The 19,795-nt window shown below is 37.5% G+C and overlaps 1 long non-coding RNA gene across 1 annotated transcript in view; it reads right to left on the bottom strand.

The window, feature by feature from the left end:
* Window positions 1-19,555, bottom strand: part of LOC121397034 — a 79,451-nt gene extending 59,896 nt beyond the window's left edge. The window contains exon 1 of the long non-coding RNA XR_005963367.1: window positions 19,209-19,555. This is a non-coding gene — a long non-coding RNA (uncharacterized LOC121397034). The remainder of the gene's footprint in view (window positions 1-19,208) is intronic.
* Between the last annotated feature and the right edge of the window lie 240 nt (window positions 19,556-19,795).

The following is a 19,795-nucleotide window of genomic DNA, read 5'->3' as shown; positions in this document are numbered from 1 at the left end:
AAGTTGACCAGTGATTGTATGTTTGTTTAGTTCCAAGGACTGTGTTTCCAGCCCTCCTTCCCTCTCTACAGTACTCAACTGTAGTCTCAAATTGAACTCTCTTGGCTTTATGGCAAGCTGCATCAACGGCTACCACTCTCTGGTCAGTCTTCCATTAAAATACCTATACTCCCATAATGGTCTCAGCTATAATTTAATCAGCTATAACTTCTTAAGTGAAAAGCAAAATGTCTGTCAGGCTTGGCCACAGGTGAGTGGCTGGTAGTTAGGAGCCTTGGTGCTGTATAACACGAGTACAGCGGGTATTTGAGGTTTTGATAGGCCGGAAACATGTTATGCAGAAGAGTATTTTAATAATGAAAAGTAAGGCAATATAACAGATGAACAAAAGATAAATAATAAAAGTTCTTACACCAGGTTGGTGGTCAAGGGCAGGCAACAATAAAGCAAATCCGAGAAACAGGCTGAGGTCGGGGGCAGGCTGATGGCAATAACAAGTCCGTATGGCAGGCCGAGGTCAGAGGCAGGTTGATGGCAGAGGGTAGTCCAGTAAATAAGCCGAGGTCAATTACCAGGAGATCAAACAGAGAGCAGGTAATGGGAAACTGGAGCAGAGAACACAGGAACAGGGAACCAAGCAGGAATCTCAGGAACAAAGCAGGAATCTCAGGAACAAAAGCAGGAACAAGGAGTCACAGGAACAAGGAGTATGCAGGATCTAGCTTGGGAGCTTCAATGATCAAGCACCGGGGTATCATTAGTAACAGGCTTATAAAGGCCCTTAATTATCAAATTACCAACACCTCGTAGAGCAAGAAGGAGGAGGAGGAGGTGAGCAAACATAAAAGGTAGAAAGTCTTTAATCATACCAGTAGAATCAGAATCCAAAGGTCTCCAGTGGCTCAATGAAATAATGCAGGAGCTTGTGAGTGTAAAGCTCAGAGTTCGATCCCAGGTAGCTCTAATAAAGTCTGGATGGATATGATTTGCTTTTAGTCAGCTAACTATTTAATAGGTTAATTATGATAAAATACATTGCAAGGAGGCATATGAAATGATGTCATTGAAAAGAGGGGATTTTAAAGAAATGATTGTGCACATTGTTTAATATGTAGTTCATTATCAATCAATTGCTTTAATAAAGTAATGAACTTTTATCATGTACAAATGGCATGACCTCTCATTCAATAAACAATTTTTTGGAGTTATTTCACATAAAGCTACTTTTCAGGTGACAAGGGAGATTTTCATCAATGATCATTTGGTGCTAGGCCTTACCTGACCTTGTGAAACAGCTTACATTGCACAGATGTGTGGACTGACAAAAATATTTTTCTGCAACAGAAAATTTGCAGTAAGAGTTATGGTGGCAGTTTAGGAAACTGGCTGACAGTTTTTGGCATGTATTTTTCTCTGCTGAGCTTAAAGGGGTGGTTCGCCTTAAAACAACTAATTGTTTTCCAATAGAACACCAGAAATAACAACTTTTTCCACTTACTTTCTATTTTCTATATGTCACCGTTTTTCAAATATTGAATTGTAAAGTGTCTTTTTTCATTTTCTAAAGTCGCTGACCCTGTAAACTGTTCTAAATGGATACATTTAGTTGATACATTTCTTATCGTTGCCCCTGCTGAGCAGAATCCCTGGGTTTCATTACAGGCAGCTGTTAGAATTGATACAATAGTTGCTAATGCTCCAGAGATGCTGCTGAGAAATGTGTCAACTAAGGGGCAGATTTATCAAGGGTCGAATTTCCAAGTAATGGAAGTTTTTTTGAACTCCCAGAACTTCGAATAAAAAAAGACCAACTGAAATGTATTAAAAGATTTTACGTTTTTTTCTGCGGGTGAATAGGCTGTATTCATTTGAATTCTAATCGTTCAAATCAAAGTAGCATCATATTTGATTGAATTAGATTCAAAGTTTTTTCAAAAAAAACCTTTGAAGTCCACCAATTGACTCCAAATAGTTTCTAGGAGGTCCCCCATAGGCTAAAACAGTAATTTGGCAGGTTTTTCGAATTTTTTTAATTCTAATTTTCACTTTGTCCCTTGATAAATCTGCCCATAAATGTTGCAAAATTGGAACAGTTTAGAGTCTGCTCCTGAATTACTGAGCTGTCAGACTCAAACACCACTGACAGCAACATTCAACTTTAAACTTAGATTTTCGAAAAACAGTAAAAAAATAAATAATGGAAAGAGATTGAAAAAAAGTCTTTATTTCTGGGGAACAATCTGAAAACAACTGAACTGAAAAAAGTGTTGGAAGGTTAAGTAAACATAAGTCCATGTGATATGATTGTGGTATGATCATTTCCTATGATTGCTACCATGGGAAGAAGTCAGTATGATATATAAAAAAAAGACAGTGAAGCTACTTCTTGCAACACATATGTGGTGGTAACATCTATCAAAATATCCTGTGTGTTGACTTATTCGATTTTTGCTTCTAAAAAAGCAGGAATGGAAAGGTCATCATATAAATTTTAAAGAATAGAGAGAAGAACCAGAAGTATATTGTCAAGACTGTCCCAGTCACTCAGAGGTTGAATGCTATTGTTCAGTTTCCAGCAAACCGAAATGACTGTGTAAAATCAACAAGTAATCATTATCAGCAGCCTCATGCTGACTGCCAAGAAAGGCGTAATCATTTGTGCTCTGTGCAGAGTGTTTCTTCAATCTTGATCCTTTTGCTATATGATTACTGTCATACTGATTGTCATACTGTGGATAATTGATATTCAGTTTTGTAATTACAAGCAGTAGATGCTTGCAAACAGTTCGCCTCAGGCAGCCCTCCACACCTCATTTCCAAACTCCAGACAATATACCACACTCCACATTACCACTCGCTGGCACCAGATGAAGCCTCGACAGGTTAATGATCAATTTCTGCAAGTGCCTCCACCATGGTTAATAATATTTTCTGTACGGAATTGTAAGCATTGCTTTCACCAGCGTAATGTGGATATACTTAATAAAGCTTGACACTTTTGTGTCTATCAGAAATATGGAAGCGTATGTATTGAAAAATATTATAAAACAAAGAAATGATGTGACTCACAAAAGAGGAAGGACCTTAGTGCCTCCAACGACAACAAGTCTTTACTGAAATGATCCTGTTTAAATCATTTTTATTTTGCATGTTACAAGCCTTTTCTTTCTTCATATAATTAGGAGAAAGGTAGTTAATGGTTCACAGATTGCCTGCAAAGCAAAAAAAATCCATAGTGTGATATTGCAATTAACGTTGATCGCATTCTCACTTTTTTTTTCATAATACAGGAAAGTGCTAGCGTAGATACTGGTTTCCCTCTAAAATAACCAAATAGGTTAAAGCAAGTTAAATAGATGCTTAGTGTATAGGATTTTTAAATTAGAAACAATCATTTTGTACTTCCTGGGCATTTGAACTGATATGCAAAAAAAGTAGAAAAGCTCCACTGTTTGTGTTTATTAAACGGGTGCCAAGCTGTCAAATATATACTATGGGGGAATCACCCTGTTGGTGGCTGTGGTATCACTTTTCCCATGGGCAGAAGATGGTGACAAAGGTTTCCAGTATTAATGTGCATGTGTTTTATTCACACTGTTATTCTCATGCATACATAATGGCAAGTAAAAGTGTCTGCAGTGGAAGCAAATAACAAGCTGACCTGATATCACAGAAATCCTGCCTTTTAAAACAAATGCACAAGCCAATATTTTATCCAACAAAACAGACTTCTGCTCACTGTTATTAATAAGTAGTTCTCAGTTCTCCTAAATGGTTTAAGCCTCCTCTCCTTACTCTAAGGGACAAATTCACTAAGATTCGTAGTTGCGCCAGCGTCCGCTTCGCCGCACTTTGCCAGGCGTATTTTTGCCAGCAATACACAAATTCACTAAAATCTGAAGTTGCGCTCAGGGGAAGCGTAAGGTAGCGAAGTTGCACTAGCATTAATTCGCAAAGCAGAGCGAAGTTACGCTAGTGATGCTTATTTATTATTTGCATACGGTTCCAAATTGAAGTTACAATGGAGGTATATGTTGCATCACTACACAAGCCTGGAAAACCTTCAAAACAACAAATAAAATTTTTATTTTGCCCTACACATGTGCCCACTGTATAGTTAAGGTGCCATGAGTTAGGAAATGTAGGGGGGAAGGAGGGGAGCCCCAAAAAAACATTTCAACCTTTTTCAGCCTATCACCCATAAAAAAAGAAAAATCGCCAGCGTTTTTTGGGACTTAGAAAATTTTTTTACTTTTTTTGAAGCAATCCCTATCTACTCTATTGCACTTCGCCTGGTCTGAGGTGGCGAAGGAAGTCTGGCGTAAAAGGTAGCGTTCAGAAAAATTCGCGCGTCAGTGCATTTGCATAGTTACGTCCGTTGCGCAAATTCGCCAGGCGTAAGGGTGCGAAGTAACACTAGCGAATTTACACCAGTGTCCGTTAGTGAATCTGTGAATTAACAAAACTGCGCTACGCTATCGAATTAACGCTAGCATTAGGCGCTCCGTCCTTTAGTGAATTTGCCCCTAAGAGCAGAGAGATCTTACTCCCAGACCACTTACAACTCTTTTAGCTACAGGTGAGGATAATCATCCCACATACTTAACCAGGTAGCCATTTTCACAGCACTCTGCAATGCTTTATAGAGGAGTCTGGGTGGGATATGCTTTCCTTCTATGATTTTCCCAGTAATCCTGGTACAATGCATCATTTCTTATATTTTAACCACATCCAACTTCCACAAGTAAGAGTGCCTATAGATGCAACCCACAAAGGGAATGGTAGAATTACCTGCCCCTCAATCTTGGCTCCCTTCGCACCAGATGTCAGGATCTGCCTGGTCTCAAACTCTTAGCTCTGGTTTAACATGCTCTTGTATTATGCCAGTGAGCCACTGGAGGCTTTTAGAGCTGTTCCATTCCAATCTCCACCACCCACCTCATTAAAATCACTTGTTTGTAATTTTTCAATTTAGGGCCTTTATAAGCCTGCATCATGCATGTTTTCATTGATTGATCATTGAAGCCTTACAGCCTGTGTTATTGTGATCCCTTTGCCCAAGTTCCTGCCCTAGTTTCTATCTGTTTCTCTGCTCTGTGCCTTTGCTCTAGTTTCCCTTGCCTGGTTTCTGTTGGATCTCCATTTTTTGACCTTGGCATGTTTCACTGACTACTCTGTCTTCAGCCTGCCTCAGACCTTGGCCTGTTTACTGGACTCTCCTTGCTTGCTGCCAGTCCAGACCCTCTGCCTGTAATACAGATTTGTGACTGTATGCTGCCTACGCATGACCACTGGCCTGATAGAAGGACTTGCGTATTATATTTCACTCTGTACAGTATCTTTTGTGCAGTCTCCTTCAATAAATCATCCTTCTCCATACAACATGACTTCTGCCTTCCATCAAGCCCCATTTGTGTATGAACTGCATTACACAGCACATAGGCTCCTACCTACCAGCGCCTTGCACCCTATTCTATAAAGCTGGCGGTGGAGAATTGAATTGTGATGTTTCTTCTGTCTGCAATTTGTGTTCCGATCTGCTCTACTGGTTTTAATACGTGTTCACATGAACTGACATGTCTATTCTGGTTGAATGTGCAATTCTTATCTTTAGTTTATTCTTCTCTCCATTAGGCTAGCCATGTTCCTTTCTCTAATCTGGGTATGTCAGCACCTGTGAGCAATGTATTTAACTAGTTACTTTGTATTACCAAGCTGAAAAGTGAGTTGTGTTAAATGAAAATGGATCAGGTAAATGCTTGTGGTTTCCATGATTCAAATGGGTGAATAAAGCCTTTGCACGTTAAACAAATTATTTAATGACCCTAACCCTGCAATGCAGTTGCATGCTTTTAATGCAATCTGGCCTTTAAATGTATAGTATAAGGTATAATTAACCTGTTACACTGAAAGAGCTGGACAGTAAAAAAAGATGGAGACCTGAGGTGTATTTGGTAAAATAATTATGTGCAGAGTAATCTAAATGCATAGGATTGTCCTGGGAGGCAGGGCAGTGTTGTGTCTTGTGGAGTTCAGGGGAACTGAGCTAATGCGGTGTCATGGGCAAGTGAAAAAAAGTTGTCTTATCTCCTTCAGCAAATATTGTTGGCACATGTACAGTGAAACAATCATGGAAGGCTGTAGATGGATGGATCAAAAAAGACAACAGAACAGCAGTTAATATCAACAAAGAGGTTGGTTCATAAAGCAGTATTAGATTTAGATTGTTTAAAGTAAAGTTAAAATCTGAAGTCTATTAAAGTTGTCAGGCAAGTTTGTTAAGGGCTGCACAGAAAGGACTAATGGAAAGTAGTCAGCAGCAATCTCAACTGATGTGATGATGAATGGGACAATGCTCAGTGGTTATAAACCAACCTTTATCTTTAAGCTTACACCAATTCTATGTGTGATAGACAGATTATAGTGGGTAATTTTGGGGCAATCCAGGTCTCATTATGTTATAGAATGTTACAGACCCACTACAGTTAGATAAGCAGGAATAACAGCAAGTTCATACATGCAGCAGGTTGAAACAAATCCGTTTTGAGCTATTAAGTAATGAATTACTGAGCAATCTCATTTCTGTGTTATTATCCTTTATGCTGAAATTAATTTTGATGAAAAAACTGTTATCCAGAAAGCTCTGAATTATGGGAAATGGTATCTCTCATAAACTCCATTTTATCCAAATAACTAAAATTTTTGAAAATGATTTTCTTTTTCTCTGTAATAATAAAACTGCACCTTGTACTTGATCCACACCGAGATATACTAATCATTATTGGAGGCCAAAAGAAGCCAATTGGGTTTATTTAAATGATCTTTTACGGAGATCCAAATTACAGAGAGATCTGGAAAACCCCAGGTTGCAAGCATTCTGCATAACAGATCCCATACATGCGCTTTTTTTATTGACTTACCAAATAAAAACATAAAACTGAGATACTGCATGTCAGAGAAATCTTTTTTTTTATTTTTTTTTTGCTACAATTCAGACATGGAATGCATTACTGACATAAAGTACAAATGCAGAATATACTCTATGTATAATCTCTTCCCCAAGTAATATGAGCATAAGTAACTATAAAGCTATAACATTTGTCATACAAAGGTCATACAAAAGCCAAACCTCCTTGATGCTAAATGTTCTCATGATTTTATTTTAATATCATTCTCAAATTGCTGTGATTAACCAGAATTGACAGTTTTTAGAGACCCGTGATGTTTTCAAAAAGAATTGCCTGTTTTTTTCTGATTCATTCCCTTACAAAAGTAAAATATCTAGCCCAGGGCAAATAGATCCACAGCTCTAAGAGAACCTAAATGTTGCTCCTTGGAAATTCTGGTGAAGGAAGAGGAAAATTGAATTTATCTTATCTCATGTACACCAAGAAGCAACAGACATGTCCGTAATTTATTTCTTCTTCGACTTTAGTGAAAAGGTAAATAGTCTATCCATTAAGTCTGAAATTATATTTTACCAATTTCATGGATATCCAAGACCTTATCCTCAACCTATTGGTTAAAATATGGCTGCAGTAAATGTCACGTCTGTCAGTTATATTGAGCCAATCCATGTTAGATTTTCTCTGAGTAAATGTCAATGCCATTGAGAGATTCAAGCAATAGTTGATTTTCTGTTCTTCCAAACTGACAAGCACTTGACTGGCTGATACAAGAGCAGCAAGCTAATGACTCTTCCTTGATTCTGGTGAAGATCTTAAGATTAGAATATTTAATGCAGCACGTCAAAATAGCTTGAAGACAGAACCTCTGTACCCATTTTGGGTACTGCATGTATGAAATTTACTCTGCTGTCCATTATGGTTACGTTTAATCTGTGGAAGGGAAACTACCATATGGCTAATTCTATTGCTCTACCTAGTTGATTTTCCCTTCTGTTATCATCAGCCTCCAAATGCAGAACAGTTTGAATACAGGATTTAATGTTGATTAGAGATGGGAAGCACAAACACAGATATGTTCCTTGATTAATCTCCAATCTGCTGGACAATTAAGAATTAATATGACCAATACAGTAGGGAAATAAGCAGACAATGTATTTATTTTACATGACACCTGGATCCCTTGAGAAATGAGGATGCTAAGAGGGAAGGATTTGCAACCAGTTTTCCAGCTGTGCTACAATTAGTTTCATATAAAATAACTTTGCAGAGACAATGATCTGCAATTATAAAAAGCTTCAACAAGCAATTTTGCTATAAAAAGATGTTAGACATTAAAACCAATATCATAAAGTGCTTGATAAAGAAAGATACCTCAGTAATCCCAAAAACTTTCATTTTTGATTTTTATAGTAAGGTATATTTTTGTACCAATTAAAAAAACACGTTTAAATGTAGTAAAAATAACTATAAAAAAATGTGCAATATATTAAAAAATTTGCAAGCATGCAACAAAATGTTGCTACCCATTTTCCAGTGAAAAGAAGAATGCAAATGATATAATACATTTTTTCATAAGGACTAAGGACTTTTACATTATATTTTTTTAAAATGGAATATTCACGAATATGATGAAAAATGTATACAGTTAATATAAATATTTTCTAACAACATTGCCACCTGCTGGCCAGTTTCCAAATGTGATCCATTGGGGGAGAAAAGAAAACTGATTTACTAACTTAAATGAGCATTTACTATAAAAGTGAGTTTAATAATAATAATTGATATGACTCGGTTTAAGGATTTTGATCATATACTATTAATAGTAGACATGCTCAACCTTCCTGGTGATACTGCCGTCCTAGTAAAGTTATGTTCATTGAGAAGAGATCATAGAAAATATATAGAGCACATTCATTTCTCACTATGGTACATTATTTTCTCACAAAGCAGTAGCATGGTGTAAAAATCAACTTTTCTATTTTACTTTTCTATTTTACAGGAAATCCACGCACTTACATTTTTTATTAACCTGACTTCAGCTGAGCAGCATATATATATATATATATATATATATATATATATATATATATATATATATATACACATACATTTATATGTGTATATATATATATATATATATTTATATATATATATTTACTAGGGATGCACCGAATCCACTATTTTGGATTCGGCCGAACCCCCGGATCCTTCGCGAAAGATTCAGCCTAATACCGAACCGAATCCGAACCCTAATTTGCATATGCAAATTAGGGATGGGAAGGGGAAAACATTTTTTACTTCCTTGTTTTCTGACAAAAAGTCACACGATTTCTCTAACCGCCCGGATTCGGTTCGGCCTGGCAGAAGGATTCAGCTGAATCCGAACCCTGCTGAAAAAGGCCGAATCCTGGCCGAATCCCGAACCGAATCCTGGATTCGGTGCATCCCTAATATTTACAAAAATGTATTAAATTAAATGTTTTGGAAGAAATACAAGACCTTTTTGTTTATCACAAAATGCCAATACTTGTCTGAACTATTTGAGGAATAACCAAGGTCTTTTTTTTGGAAATATGACAGTGTAATGTCAGTGCTGAACTTGGAGTTAAGAATCACACTTTGCATCAGTCACAGAACATTCCATTAATAATAAATACACAAATGCTGAAGTTATCTGCCAGTGCATACTTATTTTAGATTTTGTGAAGCACAAAAGCAGATAAAAGTATTAAGACTTTGGACTCTAACATCATTTCCCAATAGCTGACGCTTTCGCTCAGTATTAAGATGCATTGTCAGACTTCATGCAAAATGCTCCTATCCATTTTAACAGCCGACAATCCCAACACAGAAAAATAAATATAGGGGGAAATATATTTAGCAAGTTGGTATTAACATTTAAAGGCATAAGGAAATTCATTAAATGCTTGCTTGGAAAACTTTATTTTATGACCTAAATGTTTATATGAACCATTATTCTTGGTGCTAGAGCTGTGCAGTTTATGCTTTATTTGTTTACAATGTTTATTAGGAAAGAAGTACAATTACTTTATCTTCCATAAAATTCCCAATACTGATGGATGTTTCTGATGTGAATACTATGGGGCAGAATTATTAAAATGGGATATTGTGTTTTTCCTGCGATTTTAGAAAATAGTGGGAAAAATGCAATCATGATTTTTAATTAGAGTTTTTAAATCTAACTTTTTTATGCTATCAGGTTTTTCTGATTTAAAAACTGCTACATCTGTGCCTCTAAAACTACAATGGGTAAAGGATCAAAGGTCTTTAGGACCACTTGTTTAGGCACTTTATGTCTTCTTTGCAAATAGTGTGGGTACTTTGTTCCATACCAATAAATACCTGTGTGGTTTCTTCATTTATTACAAACTCTATTCTTGGTTCTGTTACAGGAGATTAGCAGTTGACCTCCCAGCAATTCAAGCTTGGTCAAAATGGCAAAATAGTGTTTGTATATATAGGTTTGTAGTTCTCTAATAATATTTCCCATAATCTTCGTCTTTAAAACTCGAAGTTTTTAAAATCTGTGATAGAATTAATTCAGTCACTGAGGATTCTCTGGTTGGGAATCTTTTTACGTCGGACACGTTTGTATATCTTTTAGTCATGTTTTTATGCAATTCTCAACCTCAAGCTAAGATCGCGACTCATTTGCCCCAGCAAGAGCCAAGCTCATGTAGTCAGTTCCAGGTAGTATCTAGCTAGGTTGGCACAGCATCAAGCTGCTGGAGGTGGGCTCTCTCAATAAGAAACTACAAATCACTGATGGCATAGAGGGAGACTGAGATAATCATCACTGGTGTGCTTGATATAGTAACAGTAAGTTAGGTTGAAAAAAAGACACACTTTCATCAAGATCAACCTTTTAACTTTTTTTTACTTGCCTAACTGATGATCCAGAGGAAGGCAAAAAAAACATCTGAAGCCTCTCCAATTTGCCTCAGAGGGGAAAAAAATTCCTTCCTGACTCCAAAATGGCAATCAGACTAGTCCCTGGATCAAATTGTACTATGAGCTATATTCCATACCCCTATATTCCCTCACTTGCTGAAAAGCCATCCAACCCCTTCTTAAAGCTATATATATAGCATATCTATATACTGTATGCAGCATTAACTACAGGCAAGTAATGGACATCACTATCCTATATTTCCTGAGCAGTTATCAAGTGCACCTTGAAAATTTCATCTACGTTTCTGGCTAGTGTCTCAGTAGACCTGCAGTTTTATAGCTGCAAATATCATTTACATGGAATAGACACTTAAATAAGAAGGAAAGGTAGCTGGTCATATTATACTGCATATCTTGGGTATCTTTTTTTTAATTTGCCAGCTTACTGTCGATATTACTGTTGGAAGTGCATCTCATTCCCTCTTCCTTGTGGTTTCCGTGATTGCCAAAAACACGGGCATTTTCTCTCAGTGGTGATTGCAAATGTGCCAATTATTTTCCTCGGCCCCTATGCTCACTGTTAAAAACGTTAATTTCAACTGACATTTCAGTGCACAAGCAATGGTCCTGGGCAATCACTTACAGGGATTGAAAAAAAGCAGGGCTGATCTAGCACAAGTACTTGCTTTAAGTCTCAGACTTTGGAAAATTGCAGCCAAAAAGCAAAACAATGCAGAGCAGTGCTGGAGGCAAATATTAATCTTTATATTAAGGCTAACATATATAAAAAACATTCTTCATGGACTCCTTCACCTTGTCTTAGAAATCTTAGCAGACAATAATCCAAAACATTATATAGGTCTGTAAATGCAGGAATGGAACATTAAACAAATACGCATTGGCATCATTAATTAAATTGAGCCTAAAATGTATCAAAGTATAAAGAATTAGTTTCAGAAGTTCCATTTTTTAGAAATAATTTTTAAAAATTTGGATAAAACGGAGTCTATGGGTGATAGCCTTTTCATAATTCGGAGCTTTCTGGATAACAGGTTTCCGGATAACAAATACAATACCTGCATTACTGCTGAAGTAAAACTCAAAGCTTCCATATTTTCCAATCATATTCACACTCCCAACATTGCCCCTTATGTTTTATGCAGAAGATCTTCATTATTTCTGTTGTAAAGGGAAACTTTTCCTTTTGGAGGGCACCAATTAATTAAGAAAAGTGTCTCCTTATAGATTCAACAGGACAGTTACTCAGCTATGCTTCTAGTATATTATAAAAATACCATGTTTCATAATATGAATATTTTTGCTGTTGTCATTATATGTTGGCCTTTTTCATACTGAAGTCAAATTATGCTATTATATTATATTATTTATTATACTAAAGTTCAGTATAATGTTGTATTGCCATTGGCTGTTCAATAATTTTTCTGGGTTGGAGGGAAAGTGAGCTTTATGGCTAGAAGCAGTATTTTGTTGCAGCAAACTTTTAAAAAAAGGAACATAACGCCCATCTAGAAAAGCAAATAAATATGTATTATTTATTTACACAAAAAGCATGAGATAATGAGCCAAACTATGTTTACCATCTGCCCAGGGCAATAATGTCTATAAAATCATCTGCCTCTGACGATCCAGAGAAGAATTTTTATTGCTCTGCTTAGCATATAGAACACATTTTAGTTTGAAACCATATTTCAACTGACAACTGAGTGATTCGTCTTTGTAATAATTCATCAGTGTTGATTGCTACCTGCAATATAATGAGCTATATCAAGGCTTGATAATTATGAAATTAAAAGTTTTATATCCTGTCACATAAAGAACTGTTAAATACAGAAGGATCTCTTTAAAAATCCTTGGGCAAAGTTCAAACTGTTTTCCTTAAATGCATTTTAGATAGATGGATAGATTGATAGATGATGATAGATAGATAGATGATAGATAGATAGATAGATAGATAGATAGATAGATAGATAGATAGATAGATAATAGATAGAGAGAGAGAGAAAGAGAGAGAGAGAGATAATAGATAGATAATATATGGAGAGAGAGAGATAATAGATAGATAATAGATGGAGAGAGCGAGTTATAAATTAGAGAGAGAGAGAGAGAGAGAGAGAGAGAGAGAGAGAGAGAGAGAGAGAGAGAGAGATCATATACTCGCACACACACAATACTTTCTATGGCAGTTTGCAGTTGTTTCTGGGGGGGTTTTCTACATATTTCAGTTTCTAATTTAGGGTCATAGCAAACGTGGCATTCTATAATCAAAATGGGTTTTGGTTATGAAGACAACTGACTAACTCAACCATGGAGAGGTTTGAATGGTGGACTACTAGAGGATAAATAGGAGACATTCTTAAAAAAATAAGAAATAATTTAGAATAGCACGATTGATATTAGCAACTAGACATGTAGAAGATTGCTGTGGGTTACTCGACCAAGAGAACATATTTTGCTTTTGTTACTACATAACCCTTTCAGTCTCCTCTACAGCTCATTCTCACTTACATTTAATAACTCTCATTACGGTTCTCCAATTGCAAAGTTCATTATTCTTCATACTGAACTCTCTGGGCCTGGACCAAGTTCACGAACTTTTTTTAACAGACCATCCTCTTCCTCGCTACCCACATGGTAAACTTCTCTTAACTTTTCAAGCTTATAGAAAGGTTAATTCTGCCTTGAGAATTCCTTAATATCTACCCCCTAGCTTATGAATCAGGCAGGTACCAATTATATAGTAAATCAGAAAGAAAAAGAAAAAAAAGTCATAGTGTTAATAGCCTATGTTATGCTCATTATAAATTATACCCTCTGCTTATGTTGTTATTGGTATAGCATTTCCAAGTTGTTAACATCAACAGCTGTCTCGGTTATCAGCAGAGTTACTTAAACTCAAACTTTGCAGGTGTTACCAGATCAGAAACTTTTAAATGACAGAGACATGAGGAAAACTTTGTCAAGACCCTGCCTTTCTTATCTTGGACTTGGAAATGACTGTGAGTTTGGACACCTTTGCAAGTGATTTCCTTTGTTCGGTCTTGCAAAGTGGCAGTCAGATAGGACAGTGATTGATTAGATACATTGATTGGAATGTGCATGAGAGATAAGCGAAGGTAAATATGAAGACAGGTTACTGGTGCTGAATAATAAATGGCTATACAAAGATTTTCCCTCAGTGGTTGCCTCGTGAGTCATAAAACCGAACAATAGAAAGAACAGTCATTTTATTTTGACATCTAAAATGCACAGAAAATTTGCTGTGTGTGTTTTGAACCTAGTTTCACACGTTTACCATCCTATAAAATGCCCACACAGCAGGAGGAGAGCAAGCGTGTCATTTCTTAAAAGCCAGGAATACACCAAATCCCTTTTTTCTTTTAGATTCAGCCAAATACAGAATGAAGAAGATTTGTCTGAATATCAAACCTCAGCCAAACCTAAATTTGCTTATCCACATATGAGCGCAATTTAAAAATTTACATCATTTGTGAAGCAAACTATCAAAATTTGGATCACTAATCAGAGCACATTCAGGCCAAAAAATTACTTGACCCTTTAACTTCTGGCCTTGGCTAGACTAAAATTAAGAATAATGCCATGCCAAATGCTGCAAAAAAAAGTGTTGGGATTCTGTCAAATCTCAAAAATGATACTTCTTATAAAATCACACTAAAGATGTTAAACCCCAATCCCAGTCCTATCATTTAAGCAGGGCAAGATATAGGTATAGGGGAATTTTGTGCACATTTTATAACGAGAAAGGATTTCAGATATATTTTGAAAGCTCCTCTACATGATTTTATTGTCACATTAAAAAAGCACCAAAATGCACAACAGGCAGGATAGGGGTGACAGAGGGATTCCATTGAAACAACTTATAGGTTGCAGGTTGGAATGTGGGTGCTTTTTCACCAACTGAAAACATCTGCAGAAAATAAACTTTGACTTGCATTTGCATGCAGACCTGACAAGCCTTACCAGTCATTTCTTTGACAGATGTGAATGTAAAGAAGAGCCACAGCTCTTCTTTACTTCCTGCTGTTGGCTTGAATGGGATGAAGGTAACCATATGGACCCCCAGACTGTTTGTTTGATAACATGTGTCTTTACCCTTTGTACCTCCCCATACCCTTTCCTTGGTAGAGAAAACCTGCTCTATTTATAGGAGCTCCTTATCCAGGGGTCCCCACTAGCCACATTAAAATATAAAAAAAGGTGAAAGTTCTCTAGGGGGTGCCCAGTAAGGACTGTCATTGGTTGACTGTCAGACTACAGGTGGCTCTGTTTGGCAGTATACATTGTCTTTATGCCTCTAAAACTGCCACGAATGGCAAACCCCAGGGGAGTGACTGGATTCCTGTCTAGGCCTGCTCTTCTGCCTTTAACAGCCACCTTTGGCTTTGGGCCTGCCCACAACTACTAGTGCTGCCAGGACTTAGCACACCACAGGAGCAGACAAGGGAGCTGAACAAATACACTGGGAAGGAGCCTGAAAGGAGGGAGCTGGATGTGGTCAGACAGGCTGGGTCAGAACCAGTTAACAGGAGCAGAATCGTTAGGCAAACTCAAGTTCAGGAACAAGTCGGGGAAGTCAAACAGGGGACAGGAACACCTACAGGAGTATAAGAAACAGCAATCACAAGGAACAGAGCACCTAGGATAAAGTACCCTTGATTTATAACAGGCAGTGAGTCAGTGCAGAGCCAGTGCCGTAACTACCGGGGGAGCAGGGGGTGCGATTGGGCCAGGGCCCGCACCCCCTTAGGGCCCCCCCGGCAGCTCGCGCCACTGTTCTAATGCGGCCATTTCTGGCCGTACGGAGGGGGGCGGGGCCCGGCTGCACGTCCCGCACCAGGGCCCGCCCCCCTCTAGTTACAGCTCTGTGCAGAGCAGGGGCATATTATATAGGCATAATAATGGCTAATACTGAGCACCTATGGCCAAATTAGTGAGATGAGTTCACCATACCCACCAGGGAATACAAGAATACCTATAACAGTGAACCAAGACCATAGCTGTCTGCTCACAGAGCTAATGCAGACAGCATGAAAACTCCAGGATGTAACAAAAACGTATCTCTAAGTCTGAGATCCAAAAATAAGCTCCTGCTTTGAGGTTACTGGGAGCAACATCAGAGGGCTTGGTGCTTGAGAGTCCCTGGTTAGGGGTCACTATCCAAGTCATTGCTTATATATCTTTGTGTTTTAGGACAGAAGGAGAATTTGTGAGGGTAATTTGATTACCTATTATTTACTGCTCCCCCAAGTGCTCTGAAGAAAAAGGGAAGTAGGATAAATCATAAAATGAAAGTTGTTTAAATGTAGATGTTCTGCATAAAAAAAATGCTGGGTACTTTCTAACTAAAAAAACTGAATGCACAGAAGTGGTTATTGCCCTTGAAATAAATGTTGTTAATCTGAGATAAAAGAACCCATTGTGATTGTTACTGTGGAATGACTATGCTGGTATCATTTTCTTATATGCCCTGTGCTGGCTTTCTGTATGGGTATGATAACACCACATGAGAACTAAGCAGGTGATGAGGAAGTTATTATAACGCCACATGAGAACTAAGCAGGTGATGAGGAAGGTTATCACCACATACTGTGATTAATAAAGGTTTAGGCAAGTCTAAAACAAAACAATAAGCCAGTAATAATTAAATAAAAACTACTGGGGACAAGAGAAGGGGAACAAGGATGAGAGATACTACAGAAAATAGGAGAAATATGGAGAGCAATATGGAGAGCAAGGGAAGGAAGCATAACACAAAGGAAACATGAGAGGAGAGACTGACCAGAAAAGCTACATTTGAAGATTAGAGAAAGGGAATAACTGAAATACAAGCACATTGAGAAGAGAATAGCTGGAAATCCAGTAGGAGAAGAGATGAGTTGAGGGAGGAAGAACAAATTCATGTTTTGGATTCCAGTCCAATACTTCTTATACCCACATTACTACAATGCATAAAAATCCCATGGATAATGATCCATACTTACTATAAAATATTTAGTAAGCACTAATAAACTCTGTCAAGTGTGATCATAATTTTGCTTAGACATAATTCTGTCCTAAATACACAACAATTAGTGAAACAACATTTTATAGTGGCCAAACTATAAACTTTATTTTACTGCCCATAAATTACTCTAACAGCTCAATAAGTCATTTTGATAGAGCCAAGCTGTGGAACAAAGCAGGGGCATTGCAGGCAAATGCACTAATCAGTGTGCTAGTCGTTTTAGCTTGATCAGAAATGCTGAGTGCTATTGTTTGTAGCCAGCTAAATTAAGTTTAATGGCAAATTCAGCTACCGCAGGGCAGGGGATGCGTAACCATCCAACGTCAATGGATTATATATTACTATTATTTTTATGATGCTGTATGTTTAGTTGAGCTATAAAACTCTTGCCAAACTGGAATTCAATCTCAGTATAAGAATACCTGAAAGCGACAGCTCTGACCTACAGTCATCTGCACTGCCTGAAAGGGCCTCAACGACACTATAATACATTTAAAGCCACTATTTACAGCACATTATTACAGCTTTGCCACATAGATTTTTTTACCCATATGCCTTTTTGAAGACATATACTAGGTTCATAAACCATTAAAACATTTTGAATGGCTGTTGTTCAGTAAAACTATGGTGTTTATGTTTTTGAGAGACACAGTTTGAAGTGTATTACTTGGTATTTTTACGATGATATGAATATGAGGGTTCATTGTTTTATAATTTATTTCAATTTAATTCCACTTCAGTTCTGCAAAAAGCAGTATGGTAACTCAACTCATGCTGATCAATACATAATGATTTCTTAATGCTTTATTTAATCTAATTGTTTGCAGGGAGACACTAGTTTGAATGGTGAGTATTAACAAAACATTTTGCTTGATTTACTTTCCCAATCCCCTAAATGTGCTGTTTGTTACTCAAAGAATGAGTGCTTACAGGTAAAGCATGTTAAAGGCTTCATAATTAATTTTTGGTGACCAATTGACTAACCAGTTGTCCTGGTATTGACACAACTAACCATCCATTATGCTCTATCCTTCTTATTTACAGTAAAATTCTAATCATATTAATAAAGCATACAGAATGAGTTGAACGTAGAGTTGAACAGACGTGAGTCAGTCAGGACAATACAATGCAGTGCTAACCATACATCATTCAATCAGGACATCGCACAGCGGTGATGTAAATAGTCATTAAGTCTGGACAGTACAATGCGAGTATGGGACAACTTCCTGCTGCTGCTACTGCTAATTCAAATGACAAGCGATACAAAATAATTCTATTTTTCCTTTATTTGTATTCATAATGGACATTTCAGTAGTGATTTGATAATCACAAAGCAAAAGTAATCATGAAACCATTAAATTACTATTTTCATTCTTCAAGGACTTATCCATATACAGCATGGTTATGAAACTGTAATTGTTGTGTCATTATTATAAGATGACATTGGTTTTCATCTGCAAAATTATAGACCTGGACATTTAACAGCTATAATCATGAATGAATTGCTAGATTTATCAAGCAATATAATAGGAGATTCTTTGCATTTAGCAGCCTTAAAAAGTATGCTTGAACATCCACATAAACTTGTTGTAGAGAGCTGCTATCAACGGCACAACATACTATTGGTATAATGCTAGAGCACTGAGGAACTTTATAAACATTGGGGTGATGGTAGAGCACTGAGGAACCCCAGAACAGTGGGGCAATGGCAGAGCACTTAGGCAGCAGAGAACAGTGGGATGATAGTAGAGCACTGAAGCAACAGAAAACAGTGGGATGATGACAGAGCACTAAGGCAACAAAGAATAGTGAGATGACAGTAGAGCACCAAGACAAGAGAACAGTGGGGATGCTAAAGAACTGAGGCACCAGAGAAAATAAGATATTGCTATAGCACTATAAAATTGCACCGTATAACAGTGGGATTATGCTAGAACAGGATTGCCCATACTTTACTAATGTGAGGTCTACTTTTATGTTGTCCAATTATGATCTACATACATAATAACATTGTTAGCATTCTGCTCCATGGAAAATATTACTAAAATACTGATTTATGGGAAAATGTATATTGCTATATTTAACAAAAAACTATTTCTTATATGTCACTGTGACTGGTTACACACTCTTGCAGGGGTCAGTCGTGCAGAAATAGAAGTGCAGACAAGTTTGTGTCATAAAGCTGTTCAGCCGCTCAGGCTTTATTTGTAAGTTGCTCAAAATAACAAACAAAACGAAAATAAATCATAGCCGTCTGGCTCCTGCCTACCTCACTCAGTGGCCCTATCTATACTAGCAACACAAATATAATGATCACAGTCACTGGCAAAAACAGAGCAACTTACAGTTTCGTGGTTTTCAGGGAATTTGAAAATCACTCACAGAGCTCCTTTCCTTCCAGCTTTCAGGCAGCCTGCATATAGGAAGAGAACTCTGTGTCAGGCCCACTGACCTAAATACTCCACCTGTGTGATCAGCACACAGACAGGTAAAACCCCAAACATTCCTGGAGTCTTTTAACACATGAAGTGCCGGAATCCTGGTGCAATGTATACACCATCCAGCACTTTCTCTGCTAAACATTGTGACACCCTGTCACATACCTCCCCCCTCTGTTCGACCCCGTGGGTACGGACACTTTTCATAAACATACAATAAGTCCGGGATAGAGCATCCGCATTGGCCTGCAGCTTTCCTGCTCTGTGCTCCACTGAGAAGTTATAGTCCTGTAGAGACAGGAACCAGCGAGTCACTCTTGCATTCTGACCTTTTGCTTGTGCCATCCAGGTAAGGGGGGAGTGATCAGTCACCAAAAGAAACCGACGGCCAAGTAAATAGTACCGTAGAGCTTCTAAGGCCCACTTGATGGCCAGACACTCGCGCTCCACAATACTATAGTTTCTCTCAGCTGGGGTTAACTTTCTACTCAAAT

This window comes from Xenopus laevis, chromosome 8L (assembly GCF_017654675.1).
Source record: "Xenopus laevis strain J_2021 chromosome 8L, Xenopus_laevis_v10.1, whole genome shotgun sequence".
NCBI classification, from domain to species: Eukaryota; Metazoa; Chordata; class Amphibia; order Anura; family Pipidae; genus Xenopus; species Xenopus laevis.
This window is presented reverse-complemented; position numbering and strand designations above follow the sequence as displayed.